This window comes from Mus caroli, chromosome 4 (genome assembly GCF_900094665.2).
Source record: "Mus caroli chromosome 4, CAROLI_EIJ_v1.1, whole genome shotgun sequence".
Classification (NCBI taxonomy): domain Eukaryota; kingdom Metazoa; phylum Chordata; class Mammalia; order Rodentia; family Muridae; genus Mus; species Mus caroli.
The window spans coordinates 90,416,198-90,439,219 of NC_034573.1; positions in this window are offsets into that span (position 1 = coordinate 90,416,198).

Consider the following 23,022-nt stretch of genomic DNA (forward strand, 5'->3'; position numbering starts at 1 on the left):
CATCATTACACTGCTCTCCTCTGACATCACAGGGATCCATTATGCCATCACAGAATGCCATGCCACATTGCAGCACTGTAATGGTTCAGTGCGTCACTGCAATGCTTACAAAGCTCAACTGTGATCTTACAATGACTTCTTGTGCCATAGCAAATCTGCCATCACGATCCACTGTATTATAACAATGATGCATCATGACATAACAAGAACCCACTATGCCATCATACGCTGTATTTTGTCAGCATAATCCTATGTGACATTATTTTAAAAGAATGCTCCATTATGCTTTCAAAATCCACCTTGAGATATGGCAGTGTTCCATTGTGCCATTACATTGCAGTGTCATATTATGATGAGCCATTGTGATACCACAAAGCTTCGTTGTCCCACCACAATACTGTATTATGACAGTACAGAGCTCCATTTGCCATCATAATGCTGGACTTTGACATCACAAACTCGGTTGTGGCATCACAGTATTGCATTGTGATATCATGTTGCTCATTTCTAGAGCACAATACTGAACTTTGACATCACAGGACCGAATGTCAAAATCACAAAGAGCCACTGTGCTATCATAATGCTTCATTGTAACACCAGCCACTTCTTTGTGCCAAATTCTGGATTCCCACTTCACAAAACCACATTGTGCTATGACAATGTTGAATTTGATTTTGCTGCTCTTGCAGTAAGCTCCCTGGGTTCAGTGGCGATGATAGAACAACCAAGAGCCACTATTCAAAGGATTACTCTAAACTACTCCCTATGTCTCCTTTAAAAAAAAAAAAAACAGCCATTTTCCAAGCTAAATATACATTGGAATAAATGGGGTATCTAAGCTTTGGAGTACTTCTAGACAGTGATACACAGCTCCTTAGGAGCACAAAAAATCAATTCAACTATAATCCGTTGATAAGATTAAGGACTTGGGAGTGTCAAGTAGGATATGAAGTTTGGGTTAGGTTCCCTCTTGCAATAGACCAAGAAAGTTCACTAGCTCATTCAGTTGATATTTTCCAATTACTAAACACCAAGTTTTGTCAGCTGATAAAATCACCATATCAAGGCAGCATAGGCAGGGAGCAGCACACCCAGATGACCTCTGCCTGCAAATTGCCCTTGTCCACTGCCACACAGCACAGGAAAGACAGAAGATACCAGAAACCTGGGCACCACTAAGATGAGCAAGTAAGTGGCTGAGCAACGGTGGAGACAGAGAAGCAGAATGGTGAGTGCACAATGACTCAAGGTGAAACTGGAGATATGGGGGTGGTGAGGAACAGCCTCATTTATGTAGCTTGTGCTGCCACTTGAAGCCATGGTGACGTCCTTACCCAAGGTGCCACTGAGGACCATGTCAGGGTCCATGGCCCTGCAGCAGCAGGGGTCTGTGTCAAAGTTCCATGTTACACTCAAAGACCATGCAGACATTTCTAGTCTAGGCTGCCACCTGAGAACATATTGATGTCCATGGTTTTCACAGAGCTGGCTCTGTCCCTCATCAGCTGCAGCACTCAGGAGATCTGGCCCCACCCCTTGCCTGGGCAACATGGGAGAGCTATCCCCAAGGTCATGAGGGCAGGTGAGCTGGCCTCATCCTTCATGGGCAGTGCTGGAGAGCTGACCCCAGTGGTGTGGGTTTGAGAGAGCTGGCCCCGATGCATAAGCACAGGAGAACTGGTGGGATGACCATCTCAGCTAACACTCAGGCCCAGATTCAGAGTTCTGTGTTGGCCCACCCTAACATCTACCCCATCTATGAACTTTGGGAGCATGTGTAAGGGATCATTCCTGTAGAGCCAAAGCTTCAGGATCTCCACACACGGGACAACAACAGTGTATCTGAGAAGAGTCCCCGTGAGGATCCAGTATTGATAGAGTAGCAGAAGCCAGGGGCCTTGGAACGGACCAGTGGCTCACTGCAATGAACGTTTAAAAATAAAGCTATTTGGGCAAAAGGATATACTGTGTGACACACAGCAGCTTTCATGGGACAATGGTTTTTGTTCATTTCTTCTCTTTCTTTGGGGAGGGGGTTGCAAGGGTGGAGGGCAGATATGAGGTATAGGGAGATGAGTGGGATTGAGGTATGTGATGTCAAATTTGCAAATAATCAATAAAAAGATTTTTTTTTAAATCACCACATTGATTCTATCATCATGAAGGAAAAGATCAAGGATAGAAAGCCAAGTAATAAGTCAAAAGCTGAATCACAGCCCTAAGGAATATGCGCAGCACTTCAAGATGCAAAAGGGGATGCCAATGGCAGTGTGTCCTGGTTCTTTCTCAGTCTACTCATACTAAAAATGTATATAACACCAAGTTCAACTGATATTTGCAGCAAAAGTAAGCAGCAATGTATCCCCACAAATCTCCAAATGCAGACTGATGGAGGAAAAAAATACCAATAGTAACAAGGTCTACATGTTGTTAGCATTTGTGTCAGAGATGTAAAAGAAAATGATGATGAAGCTGAAGGGCTTAAAACTCCTTCACTCTGAAGATCTTTGCTGCTGAGGGTTGGATCTAAAGTGTCAAGTGAAAGGCCCATCCATTGAAGGTTTGGCCCTGCTGGTGATGGTGTTGAGATGGGATTGAATCATAAGGTTACTAACTTTACCCATAGATTAGTTGAGTTTATAGCTAAATGGAGCCATTAGGAGAAAGTAGGGTGTGTCTTTAAAGGATGTATCTTGTCCCTGGCATCTTTCTTGCTCCTTTTCTTATTCATTTCTGGCCTCCATGCAGTTAGCACCCTCTTCTATTACATGTCCCTGTTGCTGTGATGTGCTCATAGCCAAGGAGCTGCCAAGCCATGGATTGGGGCTTTTGAAACTGTAGGCTGGCATTTATCTTTCTATATATTGGTTTTCTATTATAATTGTTAAAACACTGAAAACTTACTAGCACAATAACTAAAATTACAACAGGCCACTGAATGGTAAATACAAGATGTCAAGAATGAGGTCTAGAGGGGGCTGAAATAGTCTCACTGAGTGCTTAATACAGACCCAAGTTTGTCAAGAACAAATCTCCTCAGAAGAAACTTTTAGAAGTTGAATGAGAGTAGTGGGGTAGAAACATCAGAGGTAAATTTTAAAAATTAAAAAAAAAAAAAAACTATATCAAAGTATGGGAGAGGAACTGAGCCAGGCAATCTCAGAAAGTGGGCCATCATGCTTATTAACACTGATGGATTGGAAAAGAGCTCTTTAAAGTGAGAAACTCAAGCCTTATTCTAAAAGTTCAACTAAACCAAATTTAAGTTAAAATGGTAATAAACAAAGAAAGTACCAAGATTAATTCCAATATAAAACTGCTATTAATGGAAGAAGAAGAGAGAAAATCGATAGAAGATTCCCTGCACACAATGAAGATTCCCACACCTAAGAAATATACTTAAGACAAATCAAAACTCTAATGGGCTGTGCTCATAGCAACATGTTGTTATGATAAAGCATCCTGACTAAAGCAACTTAAGGCACTCAGGGGTTTATCTGGTCAACTCTTCCAGGCCATCATCCTTCTCTGAGGGAAACAGGAACTCGGGTATGTACTTGAAGCAAGGAACCATGAGGAAACTCTACTCACTACTTTGTTTTCTGGCTCATACTTAGCTGGCTTTCTCATGAAGCTCCAGACCATTGCTTAGTGATAGTATCACCTGGACAGAGTGATCTGGGTCCTCTTCTTTTTTTGGGGGGGGGGTGGTTTTGGTTTTTCAAGACAGGGTTTCTCTGTATAGTCCTGGCTGTCCTGGAACTCACTTTGTAGACCAGGGTGAACTCAGAAATCCGCCTGCCTCTTCCTCCCGAGTGCTGGGATTAAAGGTGTGCGCCACCACACCCGGCTCTGGGGCCTCTTCGATTAGTTAATAAATCAACACAATCCCACACAGTCATACCCACAGGCCATATGATCTGTGCAATTCCTCGGTTGAGGCTTTCCTGACAGTCCCCCTTGACACAAAAATATACCATTTTTAAACCATTATCTTTCCTTTAGAGTCCTCAAGATCTCATGCTAGCATCATATACAAACACAGACCAACTTTAAAAGTTCCATGTTCTTTTAAATTTTTCAACAAAGTTCACATTATCTTCAAAAATCCAAAATCTCTTAACTGAAACATCTTACAAAATTAAAAACTGTTTTCATGCTTCTTATCCAAGGGAAGAACTGGGGCATAGGATCAACTAAATCAACACAAACCGGAATATAAATCCAATTTTATAGTTCAGTGTCTGAATCCTGGAACTCACTAACGATCTTCTGGACTCCAGAGGGCTTGGTCAATTCCTCTTTTCCAACTCTGCCATCTATAGCCTATGCAGTTTCTCACTGGCTCCACACCATACTTTCCACTGTCCTGTAGTTTGCAATATTCTGGATTCTCTACTACAACTGACACTGCTCTTCCACCAATGGCCTCTCTCCATGAACTATAATCCTGATACAAGGTGCCAATCCTAGATTCCATGCATGACTCTTTCAAATATTTCAGCTTTCATGACTTCAAAATCAGTACCACATAGGGACTCTTACACAGTGTGAAGTCTTGCTGCTAACTGAGGTAGTCTTGGCCTCAGACGGCAGCATTGGTTTTCTGGTCCTGAGGAAATATGTTCCAATTCACAAAAGATTTCACTTCAATGACGCTGATCTCTTCCTGATCATAGCTTAAATGGAGGTCCAGCCAATCAGCAAACCACTTTTTTCTCAGTGAAGCAGCACATACTGATCTCTCGTAAATCACAGCTAATTCCTCAGCACTAGCACTACAAGCACATGCAGTTCTTAACCAAAGCATCATATGAATGGTCCCTAGTTCAATCCACAACATCATCCTCTGGCTTCTCACAAGAACATCTCACCAAGCTCTGAGCACTCCTATTGTCTAGCTCAGAGCTCAAAAATGCTTCTACAACCCTCCAACAAAATAGTTCAAGGCCTAAAAGCCACGTATTCAGATCTTTCACAACAATACTTCACTTCTCATTATCGATTTCTGTTATACTTTCATTGCTATGATGAAACACTCTGACAAAAGCAACTTAGGAAAGTACACGGTTTGCTTGGCTCAGACTTCCACCGCCACAGTACACAGAACAGGAATTCAAGTAAGAACTTGAGACAGAAACCATGGAGGAATTGTGCTTGCCGTTGAGCTCTCTGACCCATGCTTAGATAGCATTTATGATGTAGCCATGACCATCTGCCTAAGGATTGACCCACATATACTGTCAGCTATAATCAAGACAATTTTCCATAAAAGAATCCCATCCAGGCAATTCTTCGATTGATGTTCTGCTTTCCAATTACTTCAGGCTTTATTTAGTTGTCAATCAAAGATAAAGACGACGCGTGAGATTTCAAAATAAGGTGAAAAAACATTGAAAGGATAATTTAAGTAAAATAACAAATCAGAACCAGAAAAGCAGAAATGACATGGATAAGAAAAAGAATATATGTATATATATTCATATATACATATATTCTTTTAAGTATATATATATATATATATGCTTTTTTAAAATACGGATGATCTTGGTATGGTAGTTTGAATGATAACTTACCCTTATAGGCTCACGTGTTTAAATACTTGGTCTCCTGTTGGTAGAACTGTTTGAGAAGAATAGGACGTGTGGTCTTGTTGGAGAAGGTACCACTGGAGGTAGACTGCAGTTTCAAAAGCCCACATCATTCCTAGTTGTTTCTATCTGTCTCTTGCTTATGTATCAGATGTGAGCTTTCAGCTACTTCTCCAGTACAATGCCTGCCTACTGCCATGCTCCCTGTTATAATAACCATAGACTCACCCTTTGAGACAATAAACTCTTTTTTTTTCTATAAGTTGCCTTGGTCACAGTATCTTATCACAGCAATAAAATAATAACTAAAATATTCTATTTGCCTTTAATTCCAGCATTTTGAAGGTAGAAGCAGGCATATCTCTCTAAATTAGAAGCCAGCTTGATCTACATAGAGTTCCAGGTAAGTCAGGGTAACATAGTGAAACCCTGTCTCAAAAAGTAATTAATAACTAAATGAAAATAATGATAATGAAAGGAGAAAAATAAGAGGAAATGAGTGTGGTAGCATGTTAACATTTGGAGAGCAAAGAAAACTGGAAATTTTATAAGCAAGAAGAAATGAAGAAAAGCTAAGAGAAACGAAGGGGGGGAAGACAAATATTGAAGTTGAGCAAAGAAAGTTCAAGATATGATAACAGCAAACTCTGAAGAACCCCAAGGGAGAATAGACAAATGCATATAGTTCTTGAAACAAAAATAACCATATTTGAAATTACACGTGGCTGTACATCTATGAAGCTATTGTGTTTCCCTCACAGGAAATGCTCCCTGCTGTAATGATTGATGTGGCTTCTGCCTCCTGTCTAGACAACAACTGATGCATAACTCAGTATCCAGAATTGTCTTGGGCAACAGATCCTTAACAGTCTCTTTCTTAGTTAGGATTTTACTACTGTGAAGAGACATCACAACCAAGTCAATTCTCTTCTGGTTTTTTTTTCATTTATGTATTTTTTTAATGTATGAGTACCCTGGATGTATATACACCTGCATGCAAGAAGAGAGCATCAGACCCCTTTATAGATGGGTGATGGGAACTGAACTCAAGACCTCTGGAAGAGCAGTCAGTTTTCTTAACCACTGGGCCATCTCACTAGCCACTCCAAGGCAATTCTTATAAAGGCAAACATTTAATTGGAGCTGGCTTAGTTTCAGAGGTTCAGTCCATTATCATCATGGTGGGAAACATGGCAGAGTCCAAGCAGACATGGTGCTGGAAGAGCCCAGAGTTCTACATCTTGATCTGAACGCAGCCATGAGGAGTCTGTCTCTGTCTTTTACAAGCAGTCAGAAGGGACTGGATCACCCTGGCCAGACTTGAGCACATATATGAAACCTCAAAGTCCTACCTCCACAACAAAGTTCCTCTAACAAGGCTATACCTCCTCCAATAAGAGCACATCTCCTAATAGTGCCATTTCCTGTGGGCCAAACCACCACAGTCTCAGAGATTAGATTTAGAGATTCATTTAATATCCATGAACTAGAACAAAGTACTAACCTCTCTACCAAAGAAAACTGGGATCCTCAGAATCCATGACACAGTGGGATTCACAGTTACTAAAGTTGCAGTCTATAGTTATTGGGATGGAATGTCTATAGAAGCAATAATACACATTCTAGAAAATGACTAGAAAGAAAAACTCTCGTCAGTCATCTAGGGAAACAGTCACATAATTATAAGTGGGAAACATAGCATTAGCAATATTTTATGTCAAAAGAACATGGAGTAACATACTTAAAATTCTCAAAAAGAAAGAATATGAGTCAAAGATTTCATATACAACCAAATAAATCTTTAAATACCAAGAAGATAAATTGTTGCCAATTCACCAAAAACTCAAAACATGTAGTTCCCGTGAGCCTTTCCTAAGAAACATTCTAGTACTAAGGTGACCATTATGTTAGCCTAGACACATGTGGCCTTGTAGATTTTAATTGTAATGAGTTAACTTCAGTAAAATTAAAAGCTCACCACTTCAGCCAGATTAGCTACACCTCAGGTGATAGGGAGTCACATGTGACTAACACCATCATACAGAACAATAGGTAGCATGGTCTTATAGAATGAGACCACCAAAGTGATTAAGTGGACCCTGACACAGGACTGATGTCCTGTGTATTAAATATATACTTCAGTATTAAATATATACTTATATATTAAATATATACTTCAGTGAGTAATAAAGACCACAGAAGGGTTAAAAGGTAAAGGGAGCAGTATGGAATGTAATTATAATCTTACAATTTAGATATAGTGAAGCCACTGCTACTCTGAGACTATGATGTGTATTGCAATGTATTACAAAACATATATAGTTATGAAATACTCCAGTTCTGCCACGCACTTAACCATCTGGGGTCTCAGTGCAGAAGAAAATGCTGATAACCAAAGGAGAAAAGAACAAGATCCTTTAGTCTGAACTGGAAAGCAGAGGTGACCATGGACACCTGTGATCTCAGCACTTCGAAAGTGGAGGCAAGAGGATTTTATGGTTCAGGCTATCCTGGGCTACCTAATATTGATATGCTATCAAAAAATAAGAGCTATCCCCTGGGCAGATTAATGCATCTGAGGAGAACTGAGCTGGCACTGGGGACTCTTTGAAGTAAAGAATTTGGCTGGTAAAGGATCCAACATTGTGGATGGGTGACAGATAGACATAGAAAACAGTTATCAGAGATAGGTAATAACCAGAAATCTCTTTTCTCATAGCAAAATGATACAGGAAACACTGAAAAAAACAGAACAGAAAAAGTCATCATCTACTCTGGAGGAATTAGCATGGTATAGAAAATTCCCCACTCCCAACAAGGGGAAGCCAGAGCCATGCTCTCAGCAGAGAGACTCAGAAAATTGCCATTATGCTATCAGTTCAGACATTTTAAAGAAGGGAAATTAAAGGGGTCAGAGAAAGGTGCCTGCAGAGGCAGTAGAGGAGAAGAAATACCTAGAAAATCTTTTCTTGGTGCAGCAGCAGGACATCATTTTTGAAAGGCCCCTGCATAATGGGTAGCTTGACAACCGCTGACCCTCTGTGAACAGCTCTGACTCTGAAAACTCAGACAAATTGTCATGGTACTGTACACTGACACTAAGCCTGCCGAGTACCTGTGGACTGCAGGGAAGATCTTTGATCAAAACTATACAGTGTTTTGATAGGTTGTGGGTTTCTGTAATGGTCTCCATCTCTTACAAAAAGAAGTTCCCTTGATGAGGTTGAGAATTAAACTTCCACAATTGATCAAACTCCAGAGTTGTGGATCCCAGTTCCAACGGATACATCTACAACGCAGCTCATTGCTCAAGAAGGAGCAGAAAGATTGTAGGAGCCAGAGGAACAAGGAGTTTGCCATGAGACTGTGTCTCCTAGAAATGTCAAGGGTGACTCATCAGCATATGTGTAGGTAGATAGATAGATAGATAGATAGATAGATAGATAGATAGATAGATAGAGATAGATATATATAACCTGAACAAGGGTGACGGCAATAAACAGGCTAATGTGAACAAGGGAAAGCTCACAAGGCCTCAACCCTAGACTAGTTACTGCTCTAAAGGCAATGGAATCTGGGAAAATGAACTTAAAAATGAGGCAGAGTAAAGTTTCCTGCAACAGCCAATTTTATTCAGAGCATCAAACAATTTATACTCTGAGACTTAAGAAGAATCACATTGCTGTTCAGGCTCTGTTTCCCTGACCTTATTGTCCTGATCAGCCCGAGATCAAAGAGACCTCAGGCAGCTGTGAGCACAACTAGAACAGACTCTTGGAAGGCAGCTTCAGTGACCGCGGGACACACACACACACACACACAAAGACTACTTAAAACTTTGGAGGGTGAGTAGGGGTTTCCGGGGTGAATATACATTATTGGGCAGGAACAGGATGCGGCATATGCCTCATTTACATCTCATTTACATAGGGAGGAATTCCAGGTGCTGCTGAGCATGAACTTATAAAGGGAGAGGAAGGCACTACAAGACCTCCTCTTGTGGGGCAAAGGTTGGAGTGCAGGGCCATAAGCACAGGACATGGAGGCCCTAGGCAAGTAGGGGAGGGAACTTACTCCTGCCAATCTCAAGGTGAGATTTCCAAGGTTTCAGCATGTCTTGTAACTCTCTTGCTCCAGGCCAGCTTCCCCCACCTCCATCTCCATCCCCATCCCATGGCTTCCCGGCCTCACATCACATTGAGTAAAGTATGCAATCACAATGATAAGCCACACATAGCAAAAACAAGCTTTTCCATGGAGGCATATAAACAAATAACAATAGCCAGTTGTAATGAATAATCTAAAGTAAACTTTCTCCTATCTGCTGTACTTGGGAGGAGCACAAAAGCATATTCCAAGAATAATTGCATGTGTTTTGGAGAAACTGAAGTCACAAGACTCCCATCTTGTTTTCTTGGAGTTTTCTCACAGGTACTCAGAATTCCCCTCACACAACGCCATCCTTGGACTGTGTTCTTGGGCACTAGAAATAGAACTACAAGCAACTAAACGAAGCTGAGAGCAGAAGTTCTCTTCCCCGGGGAAAACCACACCAATAAATAATCCAATATCCAATGATCAGCCCTGAAAACATATACATACAAGTAACATTATACAGGCTGAACAGGTTATATTTAATACTTATACATACACATGCACACACAACAACAACAATAACAACAGTTAAGGGGAAAGGGGCCATAAATTTAAAAGAAATCAAGCAGAGGCAGGTACATGGCGAGAGGAAAAGAAAGGGGGAAATTATATAATTATATAATCTCAAAATATTTCTAAGAAATTTACAGCATTCAGTGAGGTGGAAAACCAGTCAGATCCAGAGAATCTTTAGGGAAACATAGGCCTACGTTCCAAGGGATGCAAAGAACTTCCAAGACCTGGAGCCAGTATCCAGGACAAGAAATGTGTGAGCTGGCCTCCCAGCAGACTGTCCAGGGGTAAGAACAGCATTCACAACTTTGATTCCTGAAGGACCTCCAGAATCAGGGATCTGGTTATCCATGGGTGTAAAAGGCGATCAGTAGTCAGGCAAAAGTTTGTTCAGACTCTTGTGTCTCATGAGCTAATGACTGAGCCAGCCAAGCTTGCTTGCTTGCTTGCTTGGTTAGTTGTTTAGTTGTTTATGACCCTGAGTGGCCCAGAACTCTATATGTAGACCAGGCTGGCAGAGAAGTCACAGAGTTCCACCTGCCTCTGCCTCCCAACTACTGGGATGAAAGTGTATGCTACCATATCCAGCAATCCTTTCCCTTTTAATTTCCCTGTTGTGGTTTGAATGAGAACGGCCCCCACAGGCTTACATGTTTGAATACTTGGTCCCTAGTTGGTGGAACTGTTCTGGAGGGATTAGGAGATGGAGCCTTGTTGGACAGTGTGTCACTGGGTTTAAGCTTTGAGTTTCAAAGTTTCATAAGAGATGCAGTCTCTATCTCTAACTCTATTTCTTTCCCTCCCTCCTACCCTTCCTCCTTTCCTCCCTCCCTTCTTTTCCTCTCCCTTCCTACCCTTGCTGCCTTTAGGTCAGGATTTAAACTCCTAGTTTCTTCTCCAGAAACTGACAAATTAAATGTTCCCTATTATAAACTTCCTTAGTCATGGTGTCTCTTCAAAGCAATAGAATAATGAGTAAGACTCCGGCTTATACCCTTTTCCAAAGAGCATAAGACAGAGCTAAAACTGCCCTTGCTCTGCTTTTCTGCTCTGCACTCATCCCAGCGTGAGCAGCAGCTCATGGTATAGTACACTGTTGATGCCCCTGAAGTTCCTGAAATATCTGGAGCGTAAGGACTGCTATTATTGCAAATCATGCACCTACCCTTTAGTGACTATCTTTGTAGACATTATTCTGCTTTCAAACTAGTATAGAAGACTAAGACTGGTGCCTTGCACATGAGTGTCACAGAGAAAAATAATACCTCAACCCTACCTACCATGAAAACTTAGTCTTTCTTTAGCATGGAGAACCTTTACACTAAAAGAAAGTCATATTTTAAAAAAAAATCCAGCCTATATTCCAACACAAAAACACAAGAAACAGGAGAAATTAAGGCAATGTGATTCCTCCAAAAATTCATAATCCCACAAAGCCATCTGCTGTAATTGAAAGAAAAAGAAAAACTTCCCATGATAAAAAAAAAAAAAAAACAACCTAAAGGAACTCATGACAACGAACCTGGTCCTACACAAAATACTAGAAGTGGGCCTGGAGAGATGGCTCAACAGTTAAGAATACAGGCTGCTCTTCCAGAAGACTGGGTTTAATTCTGAGCACCCACATTGTGACTCACAATAGTCTGAACTCCAGTCCCAGGGAACCAATACCCTCTTGTGGGCTCCCAGGGCATGATACATGATACACAAATACACATGCAGGCAAAATACCCATGCACAATAATAGATGATAGATACATAGGTAGGTAGATAGATAATAGATAATAGATAGATAGATAGATAGATAGATAGATAGATAGGCAGATAGATAGACCAAAAACAAAGATAAACACATCTATGAAGTCTTGTAAAAAAATAAATAAACTACACTAAAACAATAGTTAAGAAAATGAAGAATAGGAAACTAATAATTACTACAAAATCAATAAAATGGAAAATTAATATACACATTTCAATAACAATTACAAGTATTGATGCTTTTAATTTCCTAATCAAAAGAAACATACTAGCAAGTTAGGTTAAAAAGAAGACTGTGTTTTCCCTTAGCTGGACTGACTTGTCTGGCTTCAGTGAGAAAGGATGTGGCCCAATACTGCTGCAAGGAGGAGGGGCTTCTGAGAGGAGAAGAGGAGGAAGGTTGGGGAAAGGGAGGTTAGGGGGAGGGAGGTACAAGGGCAGGAATGGGAGGAGAGGGAAGAGTGGAGTCTGTGATTCAGATAAGGGCACTGACTGCTCTTCCAGAGGTCCTGCGTTCAAATCCCAGCAACCACATGGTGGCTCACAACCATCTGTAATGAGATTTGACACCCTCTTCTGATGTGTCTGAAGATAGCTACAGTGTACTTACATATAATAATAAATAAATCTTTGGGCTGGAGTGAGCGGGGCCAGAGCAAACAGAGGTCCTGAGTTCAATTCCCAGCAACCACATGATGGCTCATAATCATCTGTACAGCTACAGTGTACTCATATACATAAAATAAATAAAATACTTTTTTTTAAAAAAAAAAAAAAGATATAAAGTGAAGGACTGAAGAGATGGCTCAGCGGTTAAAAGCACTGACTGCTCTTCCAGATGTCCTGAGTTCAATTCCCAGCAACCACATGGTGGCTCACAACCATCAGTAATGAGAATCTGATGCCCTCTTCTGGTGTGTCTGAAGACAGTGACAGTGTACTCACATACATGAAATAAATAAATAATTCTTTTTTAAAAAAAGATGTAAAGTGAATACATACATACATACATACATACATGGAGGAAAAGAGGATCTGTCAATTTCTTGTCTCTTAATTAATGATCCTCATGATGAAAGACAGGCATAGCAGCTGAAGGAATGGGAAAGGTTATGTCAAGCAGGTGGTACTTTAAAAAAAAGCATGTGTCACTGTTCTAACATGTGACGAAGTAGGCTTCTGCCAAAGTTAATCAGAAGAGATAAGCAAAGGTGTGTCAGTCTGAACAAAGGAATTGGTCATAGAAAGAACACTGAACACAGGTGCACCCACTAAATACTACTGCGTGTAAATACACAGATTAACCTCAGCCCACCAAGAATGAACAACCTCAGTGCTCTCCCAAATAAATACTTCTTCCTGACAAAACATAACCACTGAAATGACACCATAGATCAAAGAGACTTTCCAGACTCCTACAGAATATTCTATCCAAATACTACAGAATATATTCTTCACAGCCCATGGAATTTCCTCTAAAATATATCACAAACCAGGACATCCAGACAGTCTTAACAAATACAGGGAAATTAAAATGATTTCTTATACTCTATCTGGTCACAGTGGCATGAAACCAGAATTCAATAACAAGAAAAACTATAAACTATACACAAACTTGTGGAGATTGATCAGCACACTGTTGAATAATGTATGGTCATCAGAGAAATCAAGAAGGAAAAGTTTTAAATCCTATAACTGAATAAAAGCAAAAACAGAACAGACTTTAAAACCTATGGGATACAGGAAAACCAACTCTAAGAGAAATATATACTTACAATGACTTACTTTAAAAGATCACTGCTTAGGATGTAGCTTGATGGGTAGAATGCATGCCATGCAAACCAGAAGCCTTGGGTTTGGTTCCCCAGACAGTCCTGGTGACGCACGTACCTGAAATCACTGCTGCTCTAGAAGTACAAGCAGGAGTTCAACCTCATGGTTGGCTTCAGCCAATTCATCCACCCGGACTACATGAGGTCCCACTTCAAAACCACCACACAGCACCACGGCTAGATTGTTGCTCTTTCTTCAGTCTAGCAAAATGGCTCAGCAGTAATAAGTGCTTATCACACAAATCTGATGAACTGAGTTCAATCCCCATATCCTATGATAGAAGGAAGAGAACCATGACCCCAAACTGATCCTCTGACCTTCATACCATGGTACACACAGGCACATATTCACATATATTCACTATACACACACATGTACAATAGCAATAATAATTATTAATAAATCAACATTTTGCTGTTTTTGTACTGGGTCTATGTATTCCCTAGCTATTCTGGTAATCACTATATAAATCAGAGAAGCCCCTAGCTCAAAGACCCACCTGCCTCTGTCTCCTGAGTGCTGGGATGAAAGGTGTGAGTCACCATGCCCAGATATTAATAAATAAAAATGATTAACCAGAGTGATCTTAAAAAAAGGTATAATGATGCCCCTTAGGGTATTTGAAAACAAGAGTAAACCAAACCCTTTATCAGCAGAGAGAAAGAAATAATTATGATCATGACAGAAATTAATGAAATGTAAGCAAACAATTTTTTTTTAAAAAATCAATGAAAAATGAATTGTGTCTTTGAAAAGATCAAAACAAGATCAACATATCATCAACAAAACTAAAGAGTAGATATAAATTAATAAAATTAGAGATGAAAGGCAGGTATTATAACGAGCATCAGTGAAATCAGAAACCCCTAGTACATGCACACCTTACAAACATGTACTATAGAGGCTGGAGAGACGGCTCAGCAGTTAAGAGCACTGGTTGCTCTTCCAGTGGTCATCAGTTCCATTCCCAGTAACCACACTGCTCACAACCATCTGTAATTAGATCCAATGGTCTCTTCTGGTGTGCCAGTGACGACAGTGTGTTCACATACATAAAATAAATAAAAATAAATTTTAAAAATACTTGAACTCTACTAAAGTGAAAATCCAAAACAAAAAAAGATGAATTTCTAGATGCATATGACCTACCAAAAATAATCTGTTTGCATAAATATATAGAAAGAAAGAATACGGAACCACAGTCAACAAAGCTGAAAGGAGTTGGAGATCTGGAGAGTACTTCAACATCAGGCATGGAGATGCAGAGCTTGGAGTTTGCCTAGATGGTTTGCATTGGTCCAGCATTTCCTCCCTTTTGGAACTCAAACTCTCACCCCACTCTCATGCCTTTAATCCCAGCACTCGGGAGGCAAAGGCAGGTGGATTTCTGAGTTCGAGGCCAGCCTGGTCTACAAAGTGAGTTCCAGGACATCCAGGGCTACACAAAGAAACCCTGTCTCGAAAAACCAAAAAAAAAAAAAAAAGTTAGGGTCTAGGTGAGTCACTAGGTCACAGTGAATGGACCTATTCCCTTTTCTTACCCTTGATTTCTGGACCCATGGATCCTGGCTATGGAAGAAAACATACCATAATTGGATGCTGATTCAAAGCATATACTGCCTTCTGGAGAATCTTACCCTAGGCCTCCAGGCTGCTGACACCTCACTGGTGCTATAACTGTGTCTCCCAAAGGGCATTCCATCTTCCTATCAAGCTAGCTGCTTCAGGATGGTGAGGAACACAGTAAGATCAATGGATTCTATGATCATGGGTCCACTGTTATACTTCTCTGGATGTAAGGTGAGTTTCTTGGTCAGAAACAATACTTTGTGGAATATCATGATGGCAGAAAAGGCAAATCCATAGCCAGAATAAGAATCTACTCCAGTAAGGACAAAGAGTCTACATTCCACAGAGAAAGTGGTCCAACATAGTCAACCCACCACCAGGTTACTAGCTAGTCACCCTGGGCAATGGAGCCATATCTGGGCTTAGTGTTTGCCTCTTCTGTTGGCAGATCTGTACTCAGCAGTAACTGTAGCCAGGTCAGCCTTGCATCAAGCCCTGGTCAGAGCTTACACACACCTTCTGAGGAAAGAGCACAATCTCTCTTACAGTAGTGTCAAAGGAACTGATTTTGAATCCAGTTGATGCTTTGGAAAGGGAAACTACAGAAATTAAACAGTCAAGAAACACATTCAATTGCTTTCTGCACTGTAAATCAAGGAGCGGGAGTACCTAAGTTCTGGGTTCAATTTATAGCAATATACTCATACACACATATGTGCATGATTCAACAATCATATTTAGATGACCAATTTAGATGATAATAGTTTAAAGTGTAGAGAGTGTTACACAGACATCCAGATAGACGTTACTTGTGAAGGGACACAGGGACAAGACAGTCATCTGGAATTCTTGCGCGTGCCCAACTGGCCAGCAAGAACGACGCTGCAACAGGATCCTTCCGCACACGTTTATTGGGAGAGCTTGATTGCAGAGGCGAAGAGACCCCAAGCCCAGAACTGGTGCTGCTTATATAGGCCTAGGAGAGGCCTGTCTCACACCCGGATTGGTTGTGCTTGGGTTATGCTTTTCACCTCATTTGCATGCCTACATCTGATTGGTTAACTTGTCTCTCATCTGATTGGTTAACTTGTCTCTCATCTGATTGGTTAACTTGTCTCTCATCTGATTGCTTAACTTGTCTCTCATCTGATTGGTTAACTTGTCTCTCATCTGATTGCTTAACTTGTCTCTCATCTGATTGATTAACTTGTCTCTCATCTGATTGCTTAATTTTGGTTAATTCTCAAAACCTCATCTTGGCAAAAGAACTTTACTGCCTATGTATGCATGAAGCCAGCGCCACCCTGCAATGGCACATGTGGCTTCCCACATGGAATGACTAGAATAAGTGTGTGTGTGTGTGTGTGTGTGTGTCTGTGTGTACCGTGCTAGATTCCATCACATACTTGGCAAGTGATGGACTGTGGGGGCTGTAGAGATAAACCTGGTGGAGAAAGAAGTGAGACTGTGAGTGACACACCACAGGCTTCTACAACTCCTTGAAGAGTCCTGACCCAGTCTACAGAGTGTATGATCTTACATGGCTCCCAGCACACCAGTGAGACCACAGAAAGGACCCAAGGCCAGGGCAGCAGCTGCTTTTCACTGTCTTCATGGAAATTTCCAAAGGGAATTAGTCCCTCCCCAACAGGCTCCTGGACAGGGGAGTCAGATTCTGCTAAACAACACAGGTTACCTGACTTGCTCTTGAATACATAAATATACCCTAATTGCCTAAAAGGCTATATATAAGCTCATGTCATAAACAATAAAGTTAGATGTGCACACTGATGCTAGTCTCCAGAGTCTGAATCACAGGCTTGTCTCCACTTTCTGGTCCCTGTTCCCACAGTCTACCACTAAACACTTAATCATATCCCTAAACCTTAAACTTGTACCTTGACTCAATTGTTAATTAGAAGGATATTCACCCTATTGTAATATACTAAGCTATTAGAAGCTAATGTTTGAAAGAGTCTAAAGTAGATATTTTAAATTATTTAGATTTATTTTATGTATATGAATGTTTTGCTTGAATGTATGTATGTGTACCACACGTATACCTGGTGCCGATGGAACTCAGGAGAGGGCTTTAGCTCCCTTGGAACTGGAGTTACAGATGACTGTGAGCCACCATGTGGGTTCTGGGAATTGTTTTTGTTGTTGGGTTTGGGTTTTTTGTTTTGTTTTTTGTTTTTTTGTTTTTTGGGTTTTTTGTTTGTTTGTTTGTTTGTTTGTTTTTTGCTTTTTTTTTGTCTTTCACTGGATATTTTCTTTATTTATATTTCAAATGTTATCCTCTTTCCAGGTCTCCCCTCCAGAAACCCCCTATCCCATTGCCCCTCCCCCTGCATCCATGAGGATGCTCACCCACCCATTCACCCTCTCCCAACTTCCCATCCTGGCCTTCCCCTACACTGGGGCATTGAACTTCCTCCGGCCTGAGGGCCACTTCTCCCACTGATGTTCAACAAGGCTATCCTTTGTTATATATGTGGCCAGAGCCCTGGGTCCCTTCATGTATATTCTTTGGTTGGTGGTCCAGTCCCCTGAAACTTGGGGAGCTGGGAGGGGGGCTGGCCGGTTGACGCTATTGCTCCCCCCACAAACACATACACCATGGTGCTGCAAACCCCCTCAGCTCCTTCAGTCCCTTCCCCAACTCCTTCATCTGAGACCCCTAACTCAGTCCAATGGTTGGCTGCCAGCATCTGCCTCTGTACTTGTAGGCTCTGGCAGAGCCTCTCAGCAGACAGTTATATCAGGCTCCTGTCAGCAAGCACTTGGCATCCATAATAGAGTCCTGGTTTGGTGGCTGTATATGGACTGGATCCCCAGGTGGGACAGTCTCTGGATGGCCTTTCCTTCAGTCTCTGCTCTACACTTTGTCTCCATATTTCCTCCTGTGAGTATTTTGTTCCCCCTTCTAAGAAGCACTGAAGCATCCACACTTCAGTCTGTCTTCTTCTTGAGCTTCATAAGGTCTGTGAATTGTATCTTCGGTATTCTGAACTTTGGGGCTAATGCTCACTTACCAGTAAGTGCATACCGTGTGTGTTCTTTTGTGATTGGGTTACCTCACTCAGGATAATATTTTCAAGTTCCATCCATTTGCCTGCGAATTTCATGAAGTCGTTATTTTTAATAGCTGAGTAGTACTCCATTGTATAAATGTATCACATTTTCTGTATTCATTCCTCTGTTGAAGAACATCTGGGTTCTTTCCAGCTTCTTGCTATTATAAATATGGCTGCTATGAACTTAGTGGACCATGTGTCCTTACTACATGTTAGAGCATCTTCTGGGTATGTGCTCAGGAGTGGTATAGCTGGGTCCTCCAGCAGTACTATGTTCAATTTTCTGAGGAACCTCCAGACTGATTTTCAGAGTGGTTGTACAAGCTTGCAATCCCACCAACAATTGAGGAGTGTTCCTCTTTCTCCACATCCTCACCAGCATCTGCTATCACCTGAGTTTTTGATCATAGCCATTCTGACTGGTGTGAGATGTAATCTCAGGGTTGTTTTGATTTGCATTTCCTGATGACTAAGGATGTTGAATATTTCTTTAGGTGCTTCTCAGACATTCGGGTTTCCTCAGTTGAGAATTCTCTGTTTAGCTCTGTTCCCCATTTTAATAGGTTTATTTGGGTTTTCTGGAGTCTAACTTCTTGAGTGAGTTCTTTGTATATATTAGATATTAACCCTTTATCAGATGTAAGGATCTTTCCCAATCAGTATTTGCCATTTTGTCCTACTGACAGTGTCTACTCCAGCTTGTTTCTTGGGCCCATTTGCTTGAAAAATTGTTTTCCAGCCCTTTACTCTGAGGTAGTGTCTGTCTTTAACACTGGAATGCATTTCCTGTATGTAGCAAAATGCTGGGTCCTGTTTATGTATCCAGTCTATTAGTCTATGGTTTTTTTTTTTTTTAATTGGGAAATTGAGTCCATTGATTCCTTAATATATTAAGGAATGTGATTGTTGCTTCCTGTATTTTTGTTGTTAGAGGTAGAATTATGTTTGTGTGGCTTTGTTGGGTTTGTTGAAAGAAGATTACTTTCTTCCATCTATAATCCTTTGTATGGATGAATTTATGGAAAGATATTGTGTAAATTTGGTTTTGTCATGGAATATATTGCTTTCTCCATCTATGGTAATCGAGAGTTTTGCTGGGTATAGTAGTCTGGGCTGGCATTTGTGTTCTCTTAAGATCTGTATGATATCTGCCCAGAATCTTCTAGCTTTCATAGTTTCTGGTGAGAAGTCTGGTATAATTCTGATAGGTCTGCCTTTATATGTTACTTAACCTTTTTTCACTTAATGCTTTTAACATTCTTTCTTTGTTTTGTGTGTTTAGTATTTTGACTATTGTGTGATTCGAGGAATTTCTTTTCTGGTCCAATCTATTCAGAGTTCTGTAGGCTTCTTGTATGTTTATGAGCATCTCTTTCTTTAGGTTAGGGAAGTTTTCTTCTATAATTTTGTTGAAGATATTTTCTGGCCCTTTAAGTTGGGAATCTTTGCTGTCCTCTATACCTATTATCCTTAAGTTTGGTCTTCTCATTGTGTCCTGGATGTTTTGGGTTAGGAGTTTTTTGCCTTTTACATTTTCTTTGACTGTTGTGTCAATGTTTTCTATGGTATCCTCTGTCCCCTGAGAGTCTCTCTTCTATCTCTTGTATTCTGTTGGTGATGCTTGCACCTGTGGTTCCTGATATCTTTCCTAGATTTTCTAACTCCAGGGGTGTCTCCCTTTGTGATTTCTTTATTGTTTCTATTTCCTTTTTTATCCTGGATGGTTTTGTTCAATTCCTTCACCTGTTTGGTTGTGTTTTCCTATAATTCTTTAAGGGATTTTTGTGTTTTGTCTTTAAGATCTTTTAGCTGTTTATCTGTGTTCTCCTGTATTCTTTTAAGGCAGTTATTTATGTCCTTCTTAAAGTCATCTACCATTGTCATGAGATATGTTTTTTAAATCAGTCTTGCTTTTCTGGTGGGTTGGGGTATCCAGGGCTTGCCATGGTGGGAGAACTGGGTTCTGTTGATGACAAGTAGCCTTGGCTTCTGTTGCTTATGTTCTTGCCTTTGCCTCTCAACATCTGGTAATAATCTCTCTTGTTACCTGGTCTTGCTGTCTCTGACTGTGGCTTGTCCCTCCTGCAAGCCTGTGTGTCAGTACTCCTGAGAGGCCAGATGTCTCTTGGAAGAATTTGGGTATGGAGAGCTGTGGCACAGGGTCAGCTCCAGTGTGCAACTGGAAATCAGAAGGGTCCTGTCCCCTGCTGTTCCTTGGTTCCTGTGTCCTTATGGCTCTGAACAGGTCCCTCTTGGGCCAGGAATTTGAGCAGAAGTAGTGGTCTTACCTGTGCTCACAGGTGTGTCAGCACTCCTGAGAGACCAGCTCTCTCCCTGCCGGTATTTGGGTTTGGAGAGCTGTAGCACAGGATCAGCTCTGGGTGCTGTGGCATGGGATCAGCTCTGGGCACAGAACAGGTTCTGGGAATTTAATAAAGTCTTCTGCAAGAGCAGAAAGTGCTTTTAACTGCCAAGCTACAGAGGATAGATTTTTTTTTCCAGTTTTTTGAGACAGGGTTTCTCTGTATAGTCCTGGCTGTCCTGGAACTCACTCTGTAGACCAGGCTGGCCTCGAACTCAGAAATCTGCCTGCCTCTGCCTCCCAAGAGCTGGGATTAAAGGCGTGTGCCACCACGCCTGGCAGATTTTTTTATTAAGGATTTTGTAATGCATATAATGTAATTCGATCAATTCTGTCTCCCATTTCCTCCTTTCAACTTCTCCCCAGCCCCTATCCACTTCATTTGGTTATTGTTTGTTTGCTTGCTTGCTTGCTTGCTTTTGCTTTTAGACACATTGAATCCATTTAGTGTATTGGTTGTCAACCTTTTAATACTGTGACCCTCAAACACAGTTCCTCATGTTGTGACCCCCAACCATAAAATTATTTCCATTGCTACTTCATAACTGAAGTTTTGCTACTATTATGAATTGAAATTGTAAATGTTTTTTTGGAGATACAGGTTTGCCAAAGGGGTAGCAACCCACAGGTTGAGAACCACTGATTTAGTGCTTCCTGTGTGTCCATGGGTGGGAAACTATCTACTAGAGCATAGAGAGAACTTCAGACTTAATATCTGTGATGGTTTATATATGCTCAGCCCAAGGAGTGGTACTATTAAAAGGTATGGTCCTGTTGGAGTAGGTGTGGCCTTGTTGAAGTAGGTGTGTCACTGTGGGTGTGGGCTTTAAGACCTTCATCCTAGCTACCTGGAAGCCAGTCTTCCACTAGCAGCCTTCAGATGAAAATGTATAATTCTTAGCTCCTCTTGCCCCATGCCTGTCTGGATGCTGCCATGCTCCCACCTTGATGATAATGGACTGAACTTCTGAACCAGTAAGCCAGTCCCAATTAAATTTTGTCCTTTATAAGACTTGCCTTGGCCATGGTGTCTGTTCACAGCAGTAAAACCCTAATAAAGACAGTATCCCTAAAGAAAACTTACTCTTCCTCCCCCAGAAGCTATCAACTGTCAATAACTCCTCAGACTCAGTGTGGGACTTCATGAGGCTCAACCCCATCCATGCAGTCACAGCAACTGTGAATACTGCAGAAATCCGCTACTTTGATTCTTACAATCTTTCCACTCCTTCTTCCATATGAGCCCTGGGCCTTGGCAAGTGGTGTGATATAAACATGCCATTTAGAGTTAGCACTTCTTGGTCTCTTATTCTCTACACATTGGTCAGTTGTGGGTCTCTGTCTTAATCACCATCTACTGAAAAAAGTAGTTTCTCTAACAAGAGTCAAGAGACACAATAATCTAGTATAAAGATAAGAACTTAGGGGGTAGTTTGATGCTTTGTTTATTTCATAGAATAATAGCATTAGGGTCTCCCCTAAGCCTATGTCCTAGCCAGTCACAGGTTTGGGGCCTGGTTAACACAATCAGAGAGCAGAACTTTATGGAGAAGAACTTAAATCCAATCAGAAAGTGGTTGATTACTCCAGTGGTATGAGTAAGAATGGCACCCATAGATTTGTGTGCTTAAATGCTTACTCATAGGGTATGGTGGTTTGAACTGATATGGCCCCCATAAACTCATGTGTTTGAATGCTTGGCCCATGGGGAGTGACACTATTAGGAGGTGAGACCTTGGAGTAGGTTGGCTTTGTTGGTTCATTTTGGGGGTGAACTTTGAGGTCTCCTATACTCAAGCTACAGGCAGGGTAGCACACAGCCTCCTTCTGCTGCCTGTGGATCAAGATGTAGAACTCTCAGCTCCTTCTCTAATACCATGCCTGCCTGGATGCTGACATGCTTCCCACCCTGGTGATAATGGACTGAACCTCTGACCTTGAAGCCAGCCCCAAATTAAGTGTTTTTCTTTATAAGAGTTGTCATGGTCATGGTTTCTCTTGACAGCAATAGAAACCCTAAGACAGTTTCTACCCTTGCACAAATGAGCATATCTTGCCAAGCCAGTCATTATTGCTACTTGCAGGGTTTACATCTGGGTAAGAAGGTTAATCATTTTTCTTCCTAGTAATGTACATAGAATGTTTTAACACTATAAAAGCCAGC